Genomic DNA, 23562 nt, shown 5'->3' on the forward strand with positions numbered 1-23562 from the left:
GAGTTTCTTTAACCAAAATCTTTCAGAAAATAGCTTGAGACTTTTTCAAATTCTGTTTTGGTTCAGCCTAGTGGAATTCTTAGCTATCACTTAATGCTACTGACCATGCGGGCTTAGCTTCCACCTTCCCTCAAGTGCTTGCACTGAACTGTATGAGGGACTACCTTACAACTATTGCCTTCTATGTCCAAAGCTGATAGCACCTCCCTGTTTGGCTCGCTCTGTTCTTCCCCTCTGTTCCCTCCTGCCACTCCCACCTTGCAATGTACACTCTTGTTTCCCTCCCCCGCCACCCTGTCGTAGCTTCCTTTCGCCAGACCAGTCTTCCCTTGTGCGCTTCTCATTCACCTCACCTGCCCATATCTCCCTTCTGCCCATGCTCCGTTTTCTCTAACCTCTCTGTCCGCCTGCCGGCACCCTCTTTTATATGCCTCCTTGTTCATTGAAACAAAAGGTGGGCTACACTGAAGTCTCCCTCGCCTTCCAAAACAATATCTTTTTAGTGTTCTTTTACATTACACTTTTTAAATAACTCTCGTGGACTATGCTAGAACCTTACAGGACACTGTTCATCATTGGTTGACTTTCTTGACACCCTGATTTTGTTTTTATTTATAGGATGATTTTCCTTCCTCTTGTGCTCATTTTTCCCATGGACCACAGCTTCTTTACCATCCTTTTAACTGGATGACTTGTATCCTTCCACCTTTCAATTTTGTGGAGCTACTTTTTTCTTTAAGCGCTTCATGAGCGTGCATGTGTTATCCTGTTCTCCTGGCTTCCTGCTTTCTCCCCTCACATATCAAACCCCATCCATTCAGTCTTGCTACGTCTACACCCCAGCCGGTGGGTCCATTTCTTCCTTGACATGAGATTTTTTTTTTCTTAAATTATTTTTCTCCCCACCGCACTCACCTCATGCTGCTCCCTTGCTTCCTTGCCCACTTCTCAATTGTTCCCACCCCCATGCCGCTCATTCGGATGCTATTTTTTCCACCAATTTTTCAGTGGCTGCTCCCTTTTCAAAAACCCCATTCCCCCCAAAAAAATCTTTGATTCACTGCTTCATTTGCCATCCTGGAATTGCAAATGAAATAAATAAATACAATAGTGCCTGGATCATACTGTAGGTGCATGCTTGCGTGGTGATGCAGCCATGCATGTCATCATGGAATGATACTGACGCCAGTGGTCATGACAGTTACCGAACCGTGCATGTGTTTATGTCATCACTTTTTTTTTTTCTGATGCTGTGCAGCATTGACAAAAAGCATCAGCAAGGGTAATAGTTTTTCAAGGCGAAACCTATTGACTTTGCCAGTGCTGGTTTAGTTTATTACAACCAGATAAGCAAGAACAAAGTTAATTATCACCCTATTAGCCCCATACATTAGTTTTGCTCAAATATGGTTTATCATTATTTCTTCTGAATGTCACCACTTGTGGTGCATCCATGCCCTTCAACTGCTGAAACATCAATGTCAGATGTACAATGTCTGTGAGATGCTCACTGAGTTTGACTGAGAACAGTAATGTGTCCAATGCAGAGTGGTGGGTGAGCACTGCTACCACATTAGTTGGAGGGGCAAGATGCAGGGTTTTAAGCAAAGGCAATTACAGCACCGGGCCTTGACTGCTCAACTCACCCACTGAGGGCAGCAATATTCATCCCTCAAGGGCACTGGTCACTTTTCAATGTCAATCCCTTTCCAGGACGAGGGATCCCACAGTGCAAAGACTTACTGCAGAGGGCGACATGGTTTCCAAGATGCTCTGTGTCTTCTCGCACAGCAGACCAGGGTTGGATCAGGGATCCTGAACTGCAAAGGCTTCTAAGAGGGTGATATGGTCTCCAAGATGCTCGGTGTCTTCTCGCACAGCAGACGAGGGTTGGATCAGGGATCCCACACTGCAAAGGCTTCTAAAAGGGTGATATGGTTCCCAAGATGCTCTGTCTCTTCTCTCACAGCAGACAAAGGTTGGATCAGTGTTCCCACACTGCAAAGGCTTCTAAGAGGGTGATATGGTTCCTAAGATGCTCAGTGTCTTCTCGCACAGCAGACGAGGGTTGGATAAGGGAACCCACACTGCAAAGGCTTCTAAGAGGGTGACATGGTTCCCAAGATGCTCGGTGTCTTCTCGCAAAGTCGCACAACAGGCTAGGGTTGGATCAGGGATTCCACAGTGCAAATGATGTCCACAGCAGGCGACACAGTTTCCACGATGCTTGGTGTCTTTTTGCACAGCAGATGAGAGCTTCCGGATATCCACCCTACAATAGCCTTACTTGTTTAATGGCAGCGAAAGGGAAACAGAACTATAGCAGACGGTGCTTCTATTTGCATGTCTTCTATCACTGGCGGCATTGAAATACTCTCCCCCTCTCTGGCCTAAAGCCGATGAGCTCGGATAAAGAGGATTTGAGATGAAGACCATGCTGTTTGCAACCTCAGGGGGTTAACGTTCAGTGCCCAGTAATCCCGTCTCAACACCTTGCTTTGAGTGGCTTAGTACAATTTAAGGTAATGTGGGTCTGTGAGGGCTGAGAAGTAATTGTAAGCAGTCCTGAAGTGCCTACAAGCCTTTCTGATCTCATAGGATTTCAAGTCTTAATGGAGAAGTGAGAGGGTGGGAGCATTCCCCCCCGACGTAGAGTTCAACACTAATCCGACAGACACCATGGAGCTGAAGTAATACAGACAAACAGCCATCAGAGCGAGCTCCACTCGGACAACCAGTAGCAAAGGGAAGTGCCCCTTTCTTTGCAGCAGATTCTTCATTGTGTTCCACCAATTTCAGCCTCACACTTCAAAGTCAGGAAAAAAGGAACACCTAATTTTAGACACAACCAAAGAAATGATGCCTCACAACCAAACAGTTTCCTAAATGGGCCACACAAAAGGTATGAATTATGATAATTCTTCCAAATGCAAACAGCTGAGCACGTCAGTCAGTACCTCAAGGCTCAATCCCTTCGTCCCGTTTCTTCAATCGCTACATGAAGCCACTTAGCACAATGGTCCATGATAATCCATTAATGCGCTCCAGAAACTGGTGTACAACTGTTCTAGCAGAGGCTGTTCTACCATAGTCATCTCGCACTGGACAGACCTCTCCAGTAGAGGGACATGGAAATATCGGATCCCTTGCTGGAAGTGGAATGCGGCGTCCTCATTAGTAGGGTTGAGCCTGTATCAGTAAAAAGTCTTTAATGCTGAAAAGAGGATTACAACCAATTACTGTATTCGTATTACCCCTTAATTTAATTGATACGTTGGAATTATTGGGTCTAGTATGCATCTTGTGTGGATGGTAGTTCAACATCGTATCTATGTGACACATCGTGTCACCAGGACAGCTACAGACGGTCATCTTCTGACAACCAGCATAGGTGAAAATCTTGATCACGCTGACATATCAAACATCCAGTCATCTGAAATGTATTTTGTGATTGGAAGAAACTACTCTACTGCTACAAGCTTTGCATGTCCATCTTACTCAAAAAATCTGATGAGATCTGGGTGACCTTCTCTCAGTGACCAGTGTGCATGTAATACCAAGGGAAACATACTGAATAAAACAAGGCCTGGCCTCATCTCTATATGTCTATCTTACTTCTTACTCTCCCTCTACCCTTTTCTTCTATTGATCTTTTCTTATACGTGTTATTGATTTAGATAATTTCTCTTTATAGATTACAGAGAGCCGCTCGCATGTTCAGCTGTAACAAACATACGCAATGTTATTGTTGTTTAGTTTCACAGGACTGAATGAGACTGCATTCAAAAGGTGTGCTAAAACAAGGCAAAAAACTATATGCAAAGGAGGCCCTTGGGACAGAGATTTAGGATACCGTATTCAAAGAGGCCCTAAGAAAGATACCGCATTCAACTGGTGTGCTGAGGGAGGGCTCTATGATATATCCAACTGGTACACTGAGGGAGGGCTCTCATATCCAACAGTTACGCTGAGGTAGAGCTCTATGATATGATACCCAACGAGTGTGCTGAGGAAGGGCTCTATGATACCATACATCACAGGTGGGCTGAAGGAGGGCTCTATGATATACCCAACTGGTACCCTGAGGGAGGGCTCTCGTATTCAACGGATATGCAGAGGGATAGCTCTATGCTACCATATCCAACGGGTGTGCTGAGGGAGAGTTCTATCATATTGTATCCAACTGGTGTGCTAAAGGAGGGCTCTATTATAGCCAAAGGTGCGCTAAGGGAAGGCTCTAGGATACCATATCCAACAGGTGTGCGGAGGGAGAGCTCTATGATATCATATTGAATGGGTACGCTGAGGGAGAGCTCTATGATATCATATCCAACAGATGCACTGAGGGAGGGCTCTATGATATCATATCCAACGGGTGTGCTGAGGGAGGGCTCTATGATATCATATCCAACAGGTGTGCTGAGGGAGGGCTCTATGATATCAAATCCAACTGGTGTGCCGAGGCAGGGCTCTATGATTGCCAAAGGGGTGCTAAGAGAGGGCTCTTTGATACCATATCCAACAGGCGCGTTGAGGGAGGCCTCTATGATATCATATCCAACGGGTGGGCTAAGGGAGGGCTCTATGATATCATATCCAACGTGTGTGCCGAAGAAGGGCTCTATGATATCATATCCAACAGGTGTGCCGAGGAAGGGCTCTGTGATTGCCAAAGGGGTGCTAAGAGAGGGCTCTAGTATACCATATCCAACAGGTACGCTGGGGGAGGGCTCTATGATATCATATCCAACAGGTTTACTGAGGCAGGGCTGTATGATACCATATACAAAGGTGTGCTAAGGGAAGGCTCTAGGATATGTATTCAAAGGGTGCACTGAGGGAGGGCTCTATGATACCGTATCCAACAGGTAGGCTAAGAGGGGGCTCTATGCTACCATATCCAACGGATGTACTCCACGACGGCTCTGTGAGACTATATCCAACAAGAGTGCTAAAGGGAAAGCCCTATATCCAAAGAGACCCTGGGACAGAGGTTTAGGATACTGTATCCAATGGATGCAATAAAGGAGGGCTATATGAACCATTAAATAACTGGTGTGCTAGGACAGGGCTCCATGACACTGTATCCAAGGTTGCCGTGCATCAAGACTCTATACTACGTCAATCGGGTGCGCTGGTTCAGGGCTATATAATACCAAAGCTAATGGGTGTGCTGGGGTATGTCTTTATGATACTGTATCCAATTTTATTTTATTTTTTTTATTAAGCAGAGCAGAGCAGAGCAACGACATAACATCCATATACAATATACAATATACAATTTATGTTGACAAGGCATTACAATTACAAAAATAGTTATTGAAACCTCTAAAAAATATTAAATAACCTTCCCATCAATGTTCCTTCCTTCCTTTTATTACTAAAAGTAATAATCAGAGATCTCAACCATGTTTAAGAAGGGACATGATGTACTAAACAACAGCAATAAAGTGTTATAGGGAAAGATATAATATCTGTAATAGTGTGCAGCAATTGCATAAAAGAAAGTGCTGGTGCTTCTCAAGTATAGTCACTTAGAAAAAAGTGCTAGTGCATCCATTTACAGAGACTACTGTGATTTACAACAAGATATAATTCAATTTCCTATGCTTTACCCTAAAATGCCACAGCAATGTATTTAAAATCTGTTAATGATGTGCAAACATCGCAGGAAAACTAAACAGAAGTATTGACATTTCATGAGTATTATCCCCCCCAAATTTTTTTTTTAAAAGTGCTAGGGCTCTTAATTGTAAAAGCTACTACAATTTCAACAACACAACCAAGACATTGTTCAATTTCCTTTATCTTTTTCAAGATCTCTAAAATACTTCCAGTTTTTCTCAAATTTCTTAATAGCCCCCACCCGGCTTGCATATGCTTTTTCAAAATTACAAGTTCTTCTCATTTTCATACACCACTTCAAGTGAGAGGGAGCATCGGTAGACTTTCAATTCTGTAGGATTAAGGAACGGGCAACCGTACAAGAAATAAATACAAAGGTCTCTTCAGCCCTGCTGGATATTGTTCTATTTTTAGAGATGCCAAACAAAGCCAATTCGGCCTCGGGCTGCATATTCTTGCCCAATGCCCTTCCTAAATCCGCAAAAATTGTATTCCAGAATAATTCTAGTTTCGGGCAGGAAAAGAAAATATGATGCCAGCCACCCTGACCATTAGCAAGACATCTAAAACACTTATTTTCAACTTCCGGGTATCTTTTCCCCAGGGCCTCCGGAGTCAGATAGGCTAACCAACGTGATAAAAAGGCCATCCTTTTAAAGTTAGCCGCTCACAATGCTTTATTACCTAGATGACAAATCATTTCCCAATCCTTACATAAAAGACTGCATTGTGTCACGTGGCCTATTTTTCTTAAACCAATGGCATTTGTTTCTGTCGATGTAGCAGCCTATACCAATTCCCTATGCCCATTGTTTTGACCCCATATAGGGCTACCGCTAGTTCAGATGGAGAATTAAAAAGGCCATGTATTTTCCTTATAAAATATACAATTTGTAGATATTCAAAAAAAGTAGGTCTATTCGGGCTATTTGCTCTGGTCATCACCTCTTGCCACAAAATCATTCTAATTCAGAATAAAAAAGTGTCTTAATTCTTTTAGCCCACACTTTTCCCACTTAATTAGATGATTTTTGTTCAATTGGAGACAGAGATCGAAACATTCCCTCAAACTCAGAAATTGCATGCCGGAGGAGTCTACTTTTTTAAAAAAAAACTGAAGTCTAAAAGAATATTCCCTTAAAGTCTTATATCTGGTTTTTTGGGGTATTTGGAAGTTTTTAGAAACACTTGTAAGTTAGAGCCGTTTTCCTGTAGCATTTTATCCAAAAAGAAACTGTCTCGCTTATATGTCGAACCCATCAGTCCCGCCACTATGTCTAAAAAGGCGGCCTCATAATATATTTTCACATCTGGTAGGGCCAGGCCTCCCTGTGCAGTACATAGTTGTACTATAGGCAATTTAACCCTGGAAAATGTTCTCCCCCATACAAAACTTCTAAACATCGTCTCTATTTCTTTAAAAAAGGAGAACTTGATTTTTATAGGGATATTACTAAATAGAAATATGAGCAACGGTAGTATCGACATTTTGATTAGGGATACCCTGCCCACAATTGAAAGTGGTAGTAAAAGCCATTGATCAAAAAGTTTCTTGATTTTATCTTTCATTCTGATGTAATTTAATTCATACAACTGATGGTATTGAGAGTTGATGTAGATTTCTAAATACCTAATCGGATCTTTGTTGGCTGCTTGTGTCCTCAAGCCAGATGGAAGACAATTTAGATCGGTATTTAATGCGAGTATTTCTGTTTTATTAGAATTTATTTTATAGCCACCAATTTTCTCAAATTCTCTAAATTCTCTCAACACACTCTCTATATTTTCTTTATTGGGCATCAAATATAAAATAATGTCGTCGGCAAACAATTTTATTTTGGACATTCGGTGAACCGGGGATCGAATAGCAGCATTGTTTCTGATCTTAATTACTAAATGTTCGATAAAAAAGGTAAAAAGCAACGGCGAGAGAGGGCATCCCTGCCTAGTCCCTCTATTAATTTTTATTGAGCCAGCTGTTTTCGTATTAATAAAAACCTGGGCCGAGGCACCTTGATAAATGTTACGTAACATATCAACAATCTGGGCAGGGAATCCGAATTTTCCTAGAGTAAAAAACAGGGTATTCCAATTAACTAAGTCAAAAGCTTTTTCGGCATCTACCATAACAATACATGCCGGAGTTGAGTTAGTATTAAAATAATCTAAAGCTTGTATTAGGAACTCTGTGTTTGCTGCCATGGATCTACCGGCTATGAATCCGGTCTGGTCACTATTAATCACCTCTTGAGCCACAAATGTAAAACGTTTGGCCCATATTTTCATTAAAATTTTATAGTCAGAGTTTAAAAGATTTATGGGCTGGTAGGAATTAATATCTTCGGGATTTCCGTCTTTCTTTACGAATGATACGATTTTCGCCTCTTTAAACGTTGCTGGTATATGACCTCCCTCTTTGATGTGATTAAATAATCGTTTCAAAGGAGTCAGCAGTTCTTTTAAAAATAGTTTATAAAATTTGATGGGAAATCCATCTTGCCCACATGCTTTCCCCCCGGCTGTTTCTTTAACAGAGGTTGATATTTCTGCTGTTTCAATCTCTAATTCGAGTTGGGAAAACCGACTCTCAGAAAGTTTAGGAATTGCCACGTTAGAAAAATAGTTAGAAATCATATCGTCACCTGTTAAAAACTCCGTTGAGTAAATACTGTGATAATGTTCAACAAAAATCTGTGAGATCCTTTCCTATCAACTTCGTCTCGGCCAGACTGAGGGTCTTGTATCTTTAAAATGAATGCTGACTCCTGTTTTTTCCTTGTTGTATTTGCTAGCAATTTGCCTATTAACTGGTTTTCTTCATAAACCTTTTGCTGGTACATTTTAGAGCTACAAATCTCTTCTAAAACGAAAAAATCCCGCAAGACGGTTTTTGCCTGTTCAAATTCATTGGGACATTTCCGGTCCCGAAGAATATATTCTTTTTCAACTGCAACATGAAGTTGGGTTATTTTGAGCGATCTTACTCTTGCCTGGGCCGCCGTATAGGCGATAATCTGACCATGGGCAGCAGCTTTAAACCCACCCCAAACCGAAAACACATCAGCGGTGTTTTCATTTAACTTAAAAAATTCCAAGATCAATTCCCTAAAATCCTTTACCCAGTCCTGATTTTGGAGGAGAGTGCGGTCGAGCTGCCACCTCAGCCGCTCCCCTTTCCCACCATCTAATACAATCGTGAGTTCAATTCTAGCGTGATCAGAAAAAGGATTACACCCACTATCAATTTTTAGAATTTGAAGGGATCTTGATATGAGATAAAAATCGATTTGAGATGCAGTTGAAAAGCGATATGAATAACAAGTAAACTTTGTTTCTTCAGGATTCCTAAGTAGCCAAGGATCTACCAATTGATATTCTTTTTTGAGGGCCTCCACAATTCTTAAAGTATTTGGTTTTAGTAGTTTTTTATTTTTATTTGATGTATCTTTCTTCAAATCTTGCATAAAATTAAAATCCCCTCCTACTATAATCTGCCCTGGTACTCCCCTCAAAAGCTTGTGAATTTTGATCAGGCTCTCAATCTCATCCGTAACCGGAGCATAATAATTGACCAGGTTTATAATTTTCCCCTGCAATTTAACCATTACCCATATCCATCTCCCCTATATGTCTCTCTGGACTTGTAGGATTTCCCAAGGTATTTTTCTAGAAAGATAAATTGCGACTCCCCTCTGAGCCAAACCAGCTGATGCAAAAAAAGCGTGGGAGAAAAATCTAGGTAAAAAAAAGTTTGGGAAAATTTGAATTTAGGTGAGTCTCTTGAAAATATACCATTTGGGGGTCGGATGATATTAACCATTTTATGAGAGCGCCATACTTTTGCTTATTTAACATACCATTGGCATTGACTGATAAGATTTTGCAATTGCTAAAATTCATTTAGATTTCTAATTACAGATGACCTTAAGTTTCAAATAATGTAATTTCCATGTCGTTTACTCCTGCTCCTTTCCTTGAAATGTGGATACACCCACCCCAACCACGCCAACCACATTCCCCCCCTCCCTTCTTTATTCATGGGTGTCATGGTGCTACACCCTAGTGACCCTGCTACCCCTATGAACCCCCCCAAAAAGCCTCAAAACCATAAAGAGAAAAATAAAAAAAGATTTATAAAATGCCATTGTGCCTTTCTTTTTACCCTCTTTTCTCACCTCCCCCTCCCTATTTCTACCCCTTCCCTACTTCTCTCCTTTCCTTTATAACGGGAGGTTTCTCTTCAAATTATTAACCCTGTGAAATCTCCTTTAATAACGCCTGGGCCTCCTCCAGATCTGAGAAAATAAAGAACTTGCCCTTAACTAACACTCTTAATTTTGATTGCTATGCTATTGAGGCTTGGGCTCCATGGGCTTTAAATAACTGGAGGAGCTTTACAAATTCCTTCCTTCTTCGTGCTGCGGAGGCAGTCCTGTCTGCAAATATACGACACTTTGAAGTTGCGTCAACAAAAAACTGTCTCTGCTGAATAGCTTTCATCAATATTCTCTCCTTGATTCGAAAATCAGCTAAATTCAACAGGATAGTTTGCGGTATTGTAGAGTTCGGGAAGGGATACTGTATCCAATTGATACGCTGGAGCATGGCTCTAGAATCCAGTATGCAACGGATGCGATGGTGCAGGGCTCTAAGATGCAATATGGATGGGGTGGGATAGTGCAGGACTCGATCATAACGCATCTAATGGGTGCACTAGGCGAGGGCTCTAGGATACTATATCCAACATATGTGCTGCAGCAGGGCTCCATGAAACTGTATCTAACAGGTGTGCTGGGCCAGGGCTCCATGAAACTGTATCTAACAGGTGCGCTGGGCCAGGGCTCCATGACACCACATCTAACAGGTGCGCTGGGGCAGGGCTCCATGACACCACATCTAACAGGTGCGCTGGGGCAGGGCTCCATGATACCGTATCTAACAGGTGCGCAGGGGCAGGGCTCCATGATACCGTATCTAACAGGTGCGCTGGGCCAGGCGTCCATTACACCACATCCAACAGGTGCGCTGGGGCAGGGCTCCATGATACTGTATCTAACAGGTGCGCTAGGCCAGGGCTCCATGATACCATATCTATCTTCTGAAAGATGAACAGAGGGGGACTACAGACCTTGGTGATAGGAGCTTCAGATCTCAAGTGTTCAGAGGAGACTGAAGAATTACCTGCCGGCAGTGTTTAATTTAAGCCGGTGGTGCTCAGCACTGGCACCTAATTGTCAACACCGGTGCTTGTGGCAGCCTGCCACATGGTGGCGCTGTCTGGCAATTTTAGAGAGGGCCACAAGAACAGTCAATTATTAATTCAATATACATTAAAAATGACTATTACCTGCCGCCCAACTCAATCTTCTAGCTTTGGGGCCTGGAATAGTCTGAATGGTCACAACTGTAGGGGTGTGCCGGTTAATAGTTGTGTTGGCAGTTTCATCGGCAGCGCTGGCGGGGCAGTGTCTGGTGCCAGCGCAGTGGCCTCCTGATGAGGGCCCTGGCACGTATTTTTCTTTTACAAATTAAGCACTGAATGGCGCTATAAAAGACAAGTAAAGGAAGGAGCACGCAGACACGGGGACACCTCTTTGTACTGAATCAATATCCTGATGGGTTATTATCCAATATGCGACTAGGACAGAGTCCTGCACATATTGCTTTCCATGCAAAAGTGTCATAATTACAGTATCTTTAAGCAAGCCTAGTCCAGCCATAAAGCGCTATAGATCATTGTTATTGTCTCTTGTCGATGACCACTTTCAGTACATTCTTACACTTTTGTACACGAAACCAAGATATGAGCGCAGCTTGTGAATTCTACATATGAGAGGTTTGAAAAAGTCTGTGATACATGAATTCGTCTAAGTCAATTTTGTAATATAAAAAAGCAGCCAAAGCGTCTTGGTGACTGGTTCACGAATAGCAGCAGACAAACTGCTTTTAACAAACTACTTTCATGCCCACAGCACGTCACAGAACACGTCACAGAACAGGCAGAAGCACACAGCAGTCCCTGCTCGAAGCCCCCCACAACCTCTATTATGCGCGATACCCACAGGAGGAAGGGCGTCATGGGGGCTGGGGGTGTCAGTCAGTACCTGAACCGTGCCCTCCTGCCTCCCCTTCTGGATGGGTGTGCAGCCCTCTTCTGTCCGGTCTGACCTCGTCACTGCGGCCCAGAGTCCAAACGTAGACTTCACCCACACAAAAGGCGGAGCCGATGCCATGCTCTGCCTGCACCCTGGACTGGGGAGTGGCAATCCGGAAGCGAGGATTGCACAAACATGGCATCCCCTTACATGGCACTGACTCATCCCCCCGCCAGCCCAGAGAGGCCTTACACAGCACCGACTCATCCCACCGCCTTCCAGGAATGCCTCACACAGCACAGACTCGTCCCACCGCCTGCCAGGGATGCCTTACACAGCACTGTCTCATCCCACCGCCTGCCAGAGAGGCCTTACACAGCACTGTCATCCCACCGCCTGCCCAGAGAGGCCTTACACAGCACTGACTCATCCCACCGCCTGCCAAAGAGGCCTTACACAGCACGGACTCATCCCACCTCCTGCTGGAGAGGCCTTACACAGCACTGACTCATCCCACCGCCTGCCAGAGAGGCCTTACACAACACGGACTCAACCCACTGTCTGCCCAGAGAGGCCTTACACAGCACTGTCTCATCCCACTGCCTGCCCAGAGAGGCTTTACACAGCACGGACTCATCCCACCGCCTGCCAGAGAGGCCTTACAAAGCACAGTCTAATCCCACTGCCTGCCCAGAGAGGCATTACACAGCACGGACTCATCACACCGCCTGCCAGGTAGGCTTTACACAGCACAGACTCGTCCCACTGCCTGCCAGGGATGCCTTACACAGCACTGACTCATCCCACCGCCTGCCAGAGAGGCCTTACACAGCACTCTCTCATCCCACTGCCTGCCCAGAGAGGTCTTACACAGCACTGACTCAACCCACTGTCTGCCCAGAGAGGCAGAGGCCTTACACAGCACAGACTCATCCCACCGCCTGCCAGAGAGGCTTTACACAGCACTGTCTCATCCCACTGCCTGCCCAGAGAGGCCTTACACAGCACTGACTCATCCCACCGCCTGCCAGAGAGGCCTTACACAGCACGGACTCATCCCACCTCCTGCTGGAGAGGCCTTACACAGCACTGACTCATCCCACCGCCTTCCAGGGATGCCTCACACAGCACAGACTCGTACCACTGCCTGCCAGGGATGCCTTACACAGCACGGAATCATCCCACCGCCTGCCAGAGAGGCCTTACACAGCACTGTCTCATCCCACTGCCTGCCCAGAGAGGCTTTACACAGCACGGACTCATCCCACCGCCTGCCAGAGAGGCCTTACACAGCACTGTCTCATCCCACCGCCTGCCAGAGAGGCACTGCACAGCACCAACTCATCCCACCGCATACCAGGGATACCTTACACAGCACAGGCTCATCCCACCGCCTGCCAGAGAGGCCCTTCACAGTACGGGTTCATCCCACCTCCTGCCAGAGAGGCCTTACACAGCACTGACCCATCCCACCGCCAGCCCAGAGAGTCCTTACACAGCACTGACTCATCCCACAGCCTGCCAGAGAGGCCTTACATGGCACCCATTCCACAGTGTGCCCTCAGAGGCCTTACCCATCTGACTCATCTCTCTGCCTGTCCAGTACTCACAAAGGCTTGCTGGGGCACATAAAGAGCACACTCATCCCACCACCTCCCAGAAAGGCACACCAAGGTAAAGCCTCCTCCCACCGCCTGCCCTGAGAGGCCTTACTCCACTGTGCGCCTTGTGCCCAAAATGTCCGGCTGATGCATACGCTGCACTGGCTCGCCTCTCCCTGCCGCCTGGGGCCATCCTCTGTCAATCTGTTGCCCCTGCCCGGAGCTACCGCTTGAAGCTGGCGGCTGGTGTTACCTGGACATGTAGAGAGCACCTCAGTTCCATATCGAGGTCTTCCAAAGACTGGCTGTCCTACCGAGCCACTTCCATTCAACTCACAACCTAGGAGTTGATACAGTGGCACTTGAATAAATTCCACAAATAACTCCTTTACAATCTACTTCATTCCTTGTACTATTTATTTATCTCTACAAGATTACAAGCTCCTCCGCTAAAGTGGAGGAGCGTGCCCCACTGCGCTGCAGCACTGAAGGAAAGGAAAAAAAAAATGATAACTTGATGTTATTCTCATTTTATTTGTTCCTTCCTGCTTTGGGAACATGGGGCGGGGCTGCTCTGCTCACAGAGTAGGGCAGGGGAGGAGTGGTGGGCACACTGAAGTGCGCATGACACTTTGGCCAGCCGTCTCGGGCCGACCAAACAGTCATGCTCACTTAGCATGTTCTGCACCCAGGTTTCATTACAGCCTGGGTGGAGAACATGCACAGGCCCCCTGTCCCAGTCTGAGTGCCGAATTAAAGTACTCAGACCAATCGCAGCAGTGTGACTGGTTTAGGAGAGCCAATCACAACGCTGCATTGCAGCATTGTGATAGGCTCAGGGGAACCTGGTTGCTTCCTGGACGGCCGACCGACAAGAGAATATGTGAGAGGCGAGTGGCGAAGAGATCCGTGCTGGTCGCCACTGGATTTAAAACCCCTCTGGAGACCACTTAGAAGGTATTTTGGCAGATGTGTACTTTGGAGGAGGGGAGGGTGTTAAAAACTTCCAGAGGCCCGACTGGTTCATTATATCAAACTTGAGTTTAAGGGGCAGTGGCCAACATGGCTAAAACACAAAAATAAATAGACAAACACTTCAGAGATGTGGGCGTAACCCTCAGGTTAGAACTTAGAAGATCACGCTTGAAGTAAGCACGTAGGTGAGCAAGTTGTAGGTTTCATGTATATATTTATTCAGTGTGGAGAAGACAGCTTGAACAACCACTTCCAGATGGTTCACAGAGATTCACCAAACCGGCAAGAGTAGAACATAGAACCCCAGAAGACTCCTAACATTCTACCGTAATGTGTGACAGTAAATAATGTGGACACTACACACCTTCCCCCTTTGAAAGAGAAAGAAAAAGAATTACAAAGTAGTCTACTCATGAATGAGAATTAAAATCTAACAAAATCATTCATCTTAACAGGTAGTTTCCTAATGCGAGAACTTTTCCTTGGAACAGATATTTCTTCATACTGAATAGGTGAGCATTCCACAGGAATAACATTTTGATTCACAATGGGAACAGTGCTTGGTGCCACAGCAGTATCCGGAATCAGGGTTGTTTTTACAATAGTATCATGAGTACCAAGGCCGTGAGTATTAGAAGATGGAAGAGAGACATCAGGTCCAAAATCAAAACAATCAAAGGTGTCTAGAAAATTCTGAAAATCTTCCTTGTCCTTATTAATTACCGTATCTTTTTGTGGAATAACAAGTGGTTTACTAACAACATCATTAGACCTGTACATAGATACCCGTCTGAAATTCCAAATTTTCCCACCTTGTACTCTGACTGCTTTGCTAAACACCTCAGTTACTCTGACAGGGTCAGACCATTTGGACCATTTTTTGTCAGGACTACCAAATTTAACATGTACCAATTTACCCACTCTAATTTTCCGATTCAACGGACGATTTTTGCAAGTATCTCTTCGCATTTTGTCTTGATATTTTTGTACACGTTCTCTGACTAATTTAAAATCCAAAATTGGGTCATGAAGATTATTTGTTTTCAATCACCAAGGCATGAGCTTCGAACTAGGTTTCCTTCACCTTAACATTTCAAATGGAGAACAGCCAGTAAATGAGTTAGGGGATGTACGATACGCAAGTAAAGTGGCTCGCAAAGCTTTCCTCCAATCAAGGTTACTCTTAAAAGCCAGTTGTATGGATTCTTTTACCACCCTGTTGAAGCGTTCAACTTGACCATTGGCCATAGGATTATAATTAGAAACTCTTTTATGAATAATACCACATTTATTTAAAAACATCTCTAGCTCTTTACTAATGAATTGTTGACCATTGTCGGAAACAAGTTCAGCGGGAAGACCTTCCCGGCTGAATACATTATCCAAAAATTCTATAACTTGAGTTGAGGTGATTTTGTCTACAACTTTGACTTCTGGCCATTTTGAAAAATAATCTACCAAGACTAGAGCAAAAACGTGTTTGACAGAGGAAAGACACAAAGGACCAATTATGTCAACCACCAGTTTCCTCCATGGCCCTTGCGAATATTCAATAGGAGAGGTATCCGCAGATAAAGGTTTGACTGACTTGTCACTCTTAGAACATTGGGCTCATTCTCCAACCCACCTGTACACCATGCTATCAATGCAGGGCCACCAATAGAATTCCCTCAAGCGTCGCTTGGTGCACGACATACCCAAATGTCCTTCATGGGACAAATTGATCTATTTCTCCCTGATTTTTTGAGGAGGAACAATTTTATCACCTCTGGTTACAAATCCGTGTGAAAACATAAGTTCGTCCCTGATTTTAAAGAATGAACTAATTTCTCCATAGAACTTCCTCTCTTCAGGCCATCCAACTTGTAAGTGTTTTACAACACTTTTCAGGATTACATCATCAGACATGGCCTTTGCCCACATTTCCTCTGAAATGGTTTCCGAGTTTACACTATAATTAACATCTTCTATGGTATACGCTATATCGCATTCCTCTGTATCCTGATCAAGCTTTGGAGCATCGGGCAAAGAAAGTCGAGACATGCAATCGGCATGCACATTCATGCGGCCAGGGATGTATACAACTGAGCATTGATACTCTTGCAGTTTGGCAGCTAATCTCGCCAAACGAGCCGTAACTGTTCTGCCACCCCAGCTGCTAACATGTTAATTAAGGGGTTATGATCTGTCCTCAATTGAAACTTCGTGCCCCACAAAAATTGTCTGAAGTGTTGAGCAGCCCAAGTGCATTCAAGCAATTCCCTCTCAATCGTGGAATAATTATATTCCGCACCACGCAGTGACCTGGAAGCATAAGACACTACGAACTCTTCTCCGAAATTCTTTTGCATAAGCACCGCACCTAGACCCGTGCTGCTAGCATCCACTGCTACTATGCATTCTCTTCAGATACTGAAAGGACTCAAAAAGGGGGTAGAGCTGATATCCTTTTTTAGTGCTTTAAAAGCTAATTTTTGCTCCTCACACCAGATAAATTTAGCGTTTAATTTCAATAGTATACGTAGAGGGAATACTTTTGAAGAATAATTCTTCACAAACTTACTATAGAATTCAGCTAGACCTAAAAAGGAAATTAATTACTCTTTTGTGGTAGGTGCAGGTGCCTTAGAAATACTAATTACATGGTCTAACTTCAGTTTGATACCATCACTTGATATTTCATGTCCTAGATATTCAACACTATCCTTCCTGAATTTACATTTAGAAAATTTGAGCGTTAAGCCTTTCCTTTGTATACTATCTAAACCTTTTTTAGATTTGAGTCATGTTCTTCAAAATCTTTTCCAAAAATTAAGAGGTCGTCTTGGAAGGCAATTGCACCAGAACAGCCTTCCAACACATCCTTCATAAGCCTCTGAAACACTGAGGCCGCACTAGCTAACCCAAAAGGCATCCGTAAGAATTGGAACATACTTTCCGGTGTAATAAACGCTGTTGGCCATTTAGATTCCTCATGTAACATAATTTGGTGGTATGCACTAGCTAGATCCACAGTGGAAAACACACAGGCACCAGAGAGAGTTGAGATCAATTAGTGTATATTGGGTAAGGGGTGTCTGTCAATCAGATCTCTTTATTCAAACTAAGTAGATCAACACACAAACGAAGATCCCCGTTACTTTTGAGGGAAAGAACCACCGGAGAAACCCATGGGGAAGATTCTATAGGTTCAATCACGTTCTGAGAAACTAGGTCTGCTAACATGTCTTTCAATTTGGTGCGGTAAGCAAAAGGTACATTGCGGACTTTATGCCTCACAGAAACAGCAGAATCTTTGAGGATAGTCTTATGTTTGAAATCTACATATTTCCCAAGAGTATCATTAAATACACCAGGATACATGTTTTTTATGTTTAGTACAAATGCCTCATCGTCTGTAGAAACACTATACACAGGCGGCGAGGCATTAGGAACCAATTTTATACCCAACTCTTGTTGGTGTGGCCATCCTAATATGGATACTCCTTTGGTCGCAACATACAATTTACCATTCATTTTTTTTCCTTTGAAAACAAAATCTACCCAAATGAATCCCTCCAAGTCAATTTTGTGCCTGAATAACTACCAGGTCTGATATCTGGAGGTAATAATTCTTTGCTATCCCACAATTTTTTAAATACATCCTTGCCAATGATAGAATACCAAGCACAAGAATCGATCATCATTGACACTTCTTTCCCATCAACCAATATTATACCAGATGGAAAACCTTTACAATTGTTCTCCCATACACAAGAAATACAATTGAATTAATTAAATTCTGTATAGATATTTCATCCTCTTCACAAGTAACGCAGTTGACTTTCTGTAATGACCTACACATTTTCCCAAAATGACCTGCTTTCTTGTATTTAATACAAATTTTATTCCATGCAGGACACCCTTTGTAATTACCTACGTGACCAAAACTGCCACATCTGTAGCAGATCACAGGATTTTGTCTATTACTAAATTTATTGTCTTTAAAACCAGAGTCTTTCCTATTGACAAGTGGAGGTCTTTTGGGCGTGAATTGATTCTTTACTAGTGATACTTCAGCTACAGGGTCTTGCACCTTTGCACTAAATGTTTGAGGTTGACCTCTGATCTCGCTAACAAACTTTTCGGATTGTTAGATGCCTTTGGCAATGTTAACCACAGCGCTTAATGACTATTCCGTGCCTAACCACAACCTTTCTTGTATCTTCTTACTCTTTGTCTTCATCATTATTTGGTCTCTTAGTACCTGCTCATAGTTAATGGTATCAAATGCACATGAACCCGCTAAAGAACGTAAAGCAGATACATAATTCTCGATTGATTCATCTTCTCTGAGCGCGAGAGTAAAATTTGAATCTTTCCATTACCACATTTATTTTCTTCCCAAATCTGATACTCATTTTCTTGACAGAGACTTCAAATACATTTACTCCTTCTGTACGCTCAAGAGGAGGCAAATTATCAAATTCCTTAATGGCTTGACCACCTAACCAATGTCTCAAGAGATCCAATTTCCTTTTGGGAGAACAACCATCCTCCTCTAAAACTTCCACGTAAGCTAGAAACATGGGGTACCACAAATCCCATTCCATCTTAGGTTCACCAGCAGAGGGTAAAAAATGTGGAGGTGCTGAAATATTGGACATTGTGGATGTACAAATAAAACAAATTCAACAGTAGTACCAGAATTATCTAAATACTATGCTTTTCACATGTAATCCAAGGTTTTAAATACCCAGAACTTTCCTTGCCTTGTTTAGTATATGTGGTGTTTACGTTACATTACCGATGTAAGTCACGTATAACAGAATCCTATATAAAGAAATGATACAACTAGTAAATAGTTCCAAGAAGAAAAGAAAAAAAAACATATTATCAATCTTTTCCTTACTTGAGAGGTGTGCGAATCACCGAAGTAATGTTCGCAGCCTGCGTATATTTTTCTCTAAAGAAATGCAAGAGAAGCAAAAAAGGAGAATGATCCCAAAATAACGAAGGAAATGATGCCACCAATAAAGTTTCACAAAACAAACACCTAAGATGGCCGCCGGGAGTGCGTGATGTCATCATGCTCTCAGCATGCACTACAGCATTCCAATTCCCGTCTTCCTCTTGTGTGAGAATGCGAGGAGGTGCGAACGTTGAGATCGAATTCTGATGTAGGTGAAGTAAATTCTGGTTTCCTTTTGAATGTTCTGTCAATGTACCGCAATGCACGATCAAACAGCAAAGGATGAAGAAATCTTTCAGATCAAAAACAAATATTTGAAAGTTACCGCGGGCGCGGTATTTCGAAAGCGGCAAAAGGGGTTATCCTTATCCTTATCCAAAAGCGACAAACCGCATCCACACTATTTCTTCTGCCTACCGTTACGTTGCTTTTTAGGGCTCTGCCACTAGCATGCAGCTATACAGGATAAGCATTTAGTTCAGCCGTGGGTGCAATCAAAACACATCTCTTTCGTGCAGCCGCCGGTGCGTTCACGCACTTAGACGCATAAATTAGAGCAGAAATACCTTCCGAATAATTCATCAAAGTGAGCGCTGTCCTCTCCTTGACTCCCGCTCGTCGCCAACATGAAGTAAGCACGTAGGTGAGCAAGTTGTAGGTTTCATGTATATTTATTCAGTGTGGAGAAGACAGCTTGAACAACCACTTCCAGACGGTTCACAGAGATTCACCAAACCGTCAAGAGTAGAACATAGAACCCCAGAAGACGCATAACATTCTACCGTAATGTGTGACAGTAAATAATGTGGACACTACAACGCGGTCTCTCATCCTTCCAAGAACAAGAAGGTAAAGGTTAAGGTCATTTATTTAGATGCGGAAAGAAGTGGAAGTGCGGAAGTATGGAGGAAGTGACTTCCAAATTCTGGTCGCACTACTGGAGAAAGATGGCACCATAAGTCTTTCCCTTTTGAAAGTCTGAGGTTCGAGCAGTAAGTTTTACCATTACGTGAGAGCCTTAATCCACCTGAAAGGTCGAGTTTCTTAGCTATATAATGAATGGCTTTATGGGTAATACAAGCTGTCATATACGGACCTAGCTTCAATAGGAAGTCAGCGTAGAGTTATCAGCATAGCTCACACGTCACTCCCTGTGAGTGAGTGACACCCCAGGGAGGAGGGCTCGCCTCACCCTCTGTCCAGGACACCAGCTCGAGCGTCACACCCTGTGAGTGGGAGACACCCCGGGGAGGAGGGCTCGCCTCACCCTCTGTGCAAGACACCCGCTCGCACGTCACTCCCTGTGAGTGACACCCCGGGGAGGAGGGCTCACCTCACCCACTGTCCAGGACACCAGCTCCCACTCACCCCCTGTGAGTGACTGACATCCCGGGGAGGAGGGCTAGCCTCACCCTCTGTGTAAGATACCCGCTCGCACGTCACCCCCTGTGAGTGACTGACACTCCGGGGAGGAGGAGGGCTCGCCTCACCCGCTCGCACGTCACTCCCTGTGAGTGACTAGCACCCCGGGGAGGAGGGCTCGCCGCACCCACTGTGCAGGACACCAGCTCGTATGTCACCCCCTGAGAGTGACTGACCCTCTGGCTGTGCTTGACTGAAGCAGCTATAAATAGCACTGTGTTTACAGGCCGATCAATGCAGCCCCCAGAGGCAGCGGACCATTTGGACGCTCCGTGTGATGCGAGGCCTGAGGCCATCCAGAGCAATCATAAAACGTACAGTGCCAGCCTCAGAGACTCGGACATTTGATACTGCAGCTGCCACAAGCAGCAGCAGGTGGCACAGAGAACCAGAAGACACATGCACTGACTGCTTCCACACAACCATGGCACAATCAGAGCTGAGCTCGCCACTGAAGGGTACTCAGCATGACGAGCACATCACTCAGAGCTGTGCTTACAACAGAACACAAACTACAGGCATCACCCAGAACTGTGATTATGATAACATACAAACTACAGGCATCTCCCAAAGTTGTGCTTACAACCAAATACAAACTACAGGCAGCACCCAGAGTTGTGCTTACAACCAAATACAAAACTACAGGCAGCACCCAGAGCTGTGCTTACAACCAAATACAAACTACAGGCATCTCCCAGAGCTGTGCTTACAACCAAATACAAACTACAGGCATCACCCAGAGCTGTGCTTAAAACCAAATGCAAACTACAGGCATCACCCAGAGCTGTGCTTACAACCAAATACAAACTACAGGCATCTCCCAGAGCTGTGCTTACAACCAAATACAAACTAGAGGCATCACCCAGAACTGTGATTACGATTAAATACAAACTACATGCATCACCCAGAGCTGTGCTTAAAACCAAATACAAACTACAGGCATCGCCCAGAGAGCTGTGCTTACAACCAAATACAAACTACAGGCATCACCCAGACAGCTGTGCTTACGATAACATACAAACTACAGGCATCACCCAGAGCTGTGCTTACGATAACATACAAACTACAGGCATCACCCAGAGCTGTGCTTAAAACCAAATACAAACTACAGGCATCACCCGGAGCTGTGCTCACAACCAAATACAAACTAAAGGCTTCACCCGGAGCTGTGCTTACGATAACATACAAACTATAAGCATAACCCAGAGCTGTGCTTACGATCACATACAAACTATAAGCATCACCCAGGGCTGTGCTTACGATAAACTACAGGCCTCATCAAGAGCTGTGCTTACGATCACATACAAATTACAGGCATCACCCAGAGCTGTGCTTACAGCAGAATACAAACTACAGGCATCTCCCAGAGCTGTGCTTACAACCAAATACAAACTACAGGCATCTCCCAGAGCTGTGCTTACAACCAAATACAAACTACAAACATCCCCAGAGCTGTGCTTACAACCCAACACAAACTGCAGGCATCACCCAGAACTGTGCTTACAACAGAACACAAACTAAAAGCATTACTTGAGACGTGCATACAACAGAACACAAATTAAAAGCATCATCCAGAGCTGTGCGTACAGACACAAAGTAAAAGCATTACCCAGAGATGTGCTTACAACAGAACACAAATTAAAAGCATTGCCGAGAGCTGTGCTTACAACAGAACACAAACTGCAGGCATCACCCAGAGCTGTGCTTACAACAGAATACAAATTAGAGGCATCACCCAGAGCTGTGTTTACAGCAGAACACAAACTACAGGCATCACCCAGAGCTGTGCTTACAACCAAATACAAACTACAGGCATCACCCAAAGTTGTGCTTAAAACCAAATACAAACTACAGGCATCTCCCAGAGTTGTGCTTACAACCAAATACAAACTACAGGCATCACCCAGAGTTGTGCTTAAAACCAAATACAAACTACAGGCATTACCCAGAGCTGTGCTTACAACCAACTACATATGAATGCAGCTTCAGTTTCCAGCCTTCGGAGCGACGGCACAACCGGACTAAGGAAATTACTTCACCTAAATCCTAACCTTAAAAAATAAATTAAGCACTCGAAAACTCCACTTCGGGGGTCCTTAAACTCACTCAATTCCCAACAACACATTTGAAATTACGCAACCCATAACCAAGGATTGAGATTCTTTTCGGCTAATTTCGTACGCCGCTACACGAGGCACCTTATACAATGCGACGCAACATTCAGTATGGAAACCGGTTTTCAGCTCACTGACGAGTATATATGAGCAGCCAGCTGTCATTTGTGCTGTGCACCACCGACACACTCCACGCATCATCCAAAACATTCTGCACCCATCGACTTGACTCAGATAAACTATGGCCCTGGCCCCTCTCGAAGATTCCAGGTGGTCAACTCAATGACCCACCGTCGACCCACCGTGGCTCTTTACTTCATTATATAAAATTACGAAAGGAGCTTAGTGTTTTGTTTTTTAGATGCATGTTTGAATGTTTCTTCACCCACTCAAGCACTTTATCACTTTTGTGTGAGCACTGGATCGTGATAATCATCATTAAAAAAGTGACAAAAAAGAGACAATGCTGCAATGAATAAAATTAATGAATAAAATAATTGCAAATAAATCAATGTTTGTTGACCTGCATTATACTTGCCTGTCTAAACTTAATTGGTAACCCTAGGCTCTAAATGTAAAAATACAAATAAGTAATTCCTTATGAAGAGGTCCGCTCCTCTAGATGCTTATATAGGACTAACTGCCCCATTGACCTATTGTATCCCTAAAACCAACTACAGGCATCACCCAAAGCTGTGCTTACACCAAATACAAACTACAGGCATCACCCAAAGTTGTGCTTACAACAGAACACATACTACAGGCCTCACCCAGAGCTC

At 43.9% G+C, this 23562-nt stretch overlaps 1 protein-coding gene across 2 annotated transcripts in view; it reads right to left on the reverse strand.

The window, feature by feature from the left end:
- Positions 1-23562, reverse strand: part of FHIP1B (FHF complex subunit HOOK interacting protein 1B) — a 486169-nt gene that overhangs the window by 407916 nt on the left and 54691 nt on the right. Inside the window, exon 1 of one of the 2 annotated variants that reach the window (XM_085623510.1) lies at positions 11730-11856. The exons of the other annotated variant lie outside the window; for it this stretch is intronic. The gene's annotated coding sequence lies outside the window, so the exon portion shown is untranslated. Of the gene's footprint in view, positions 1-11729; positions 11857-23562 lie in introns of those variants that run through there. 2 annotated transcript variants of the gene reach the window in all.

The sequence above is a fragment of the Triturus cristatus genome, chromosome 8 (genome assembly GCF_964204655.1).
Source record: "Triturus cristatus chromosome 8, aTriCri1.1, whole genome shotgun sequence".
NCBI classification, from domain to species: domain Eukaryota; kingdom Metazoa; phylum Chordata; class Amphibia; order Caudata; family Salamandridae; genus Triturus; species Triturus cristatus.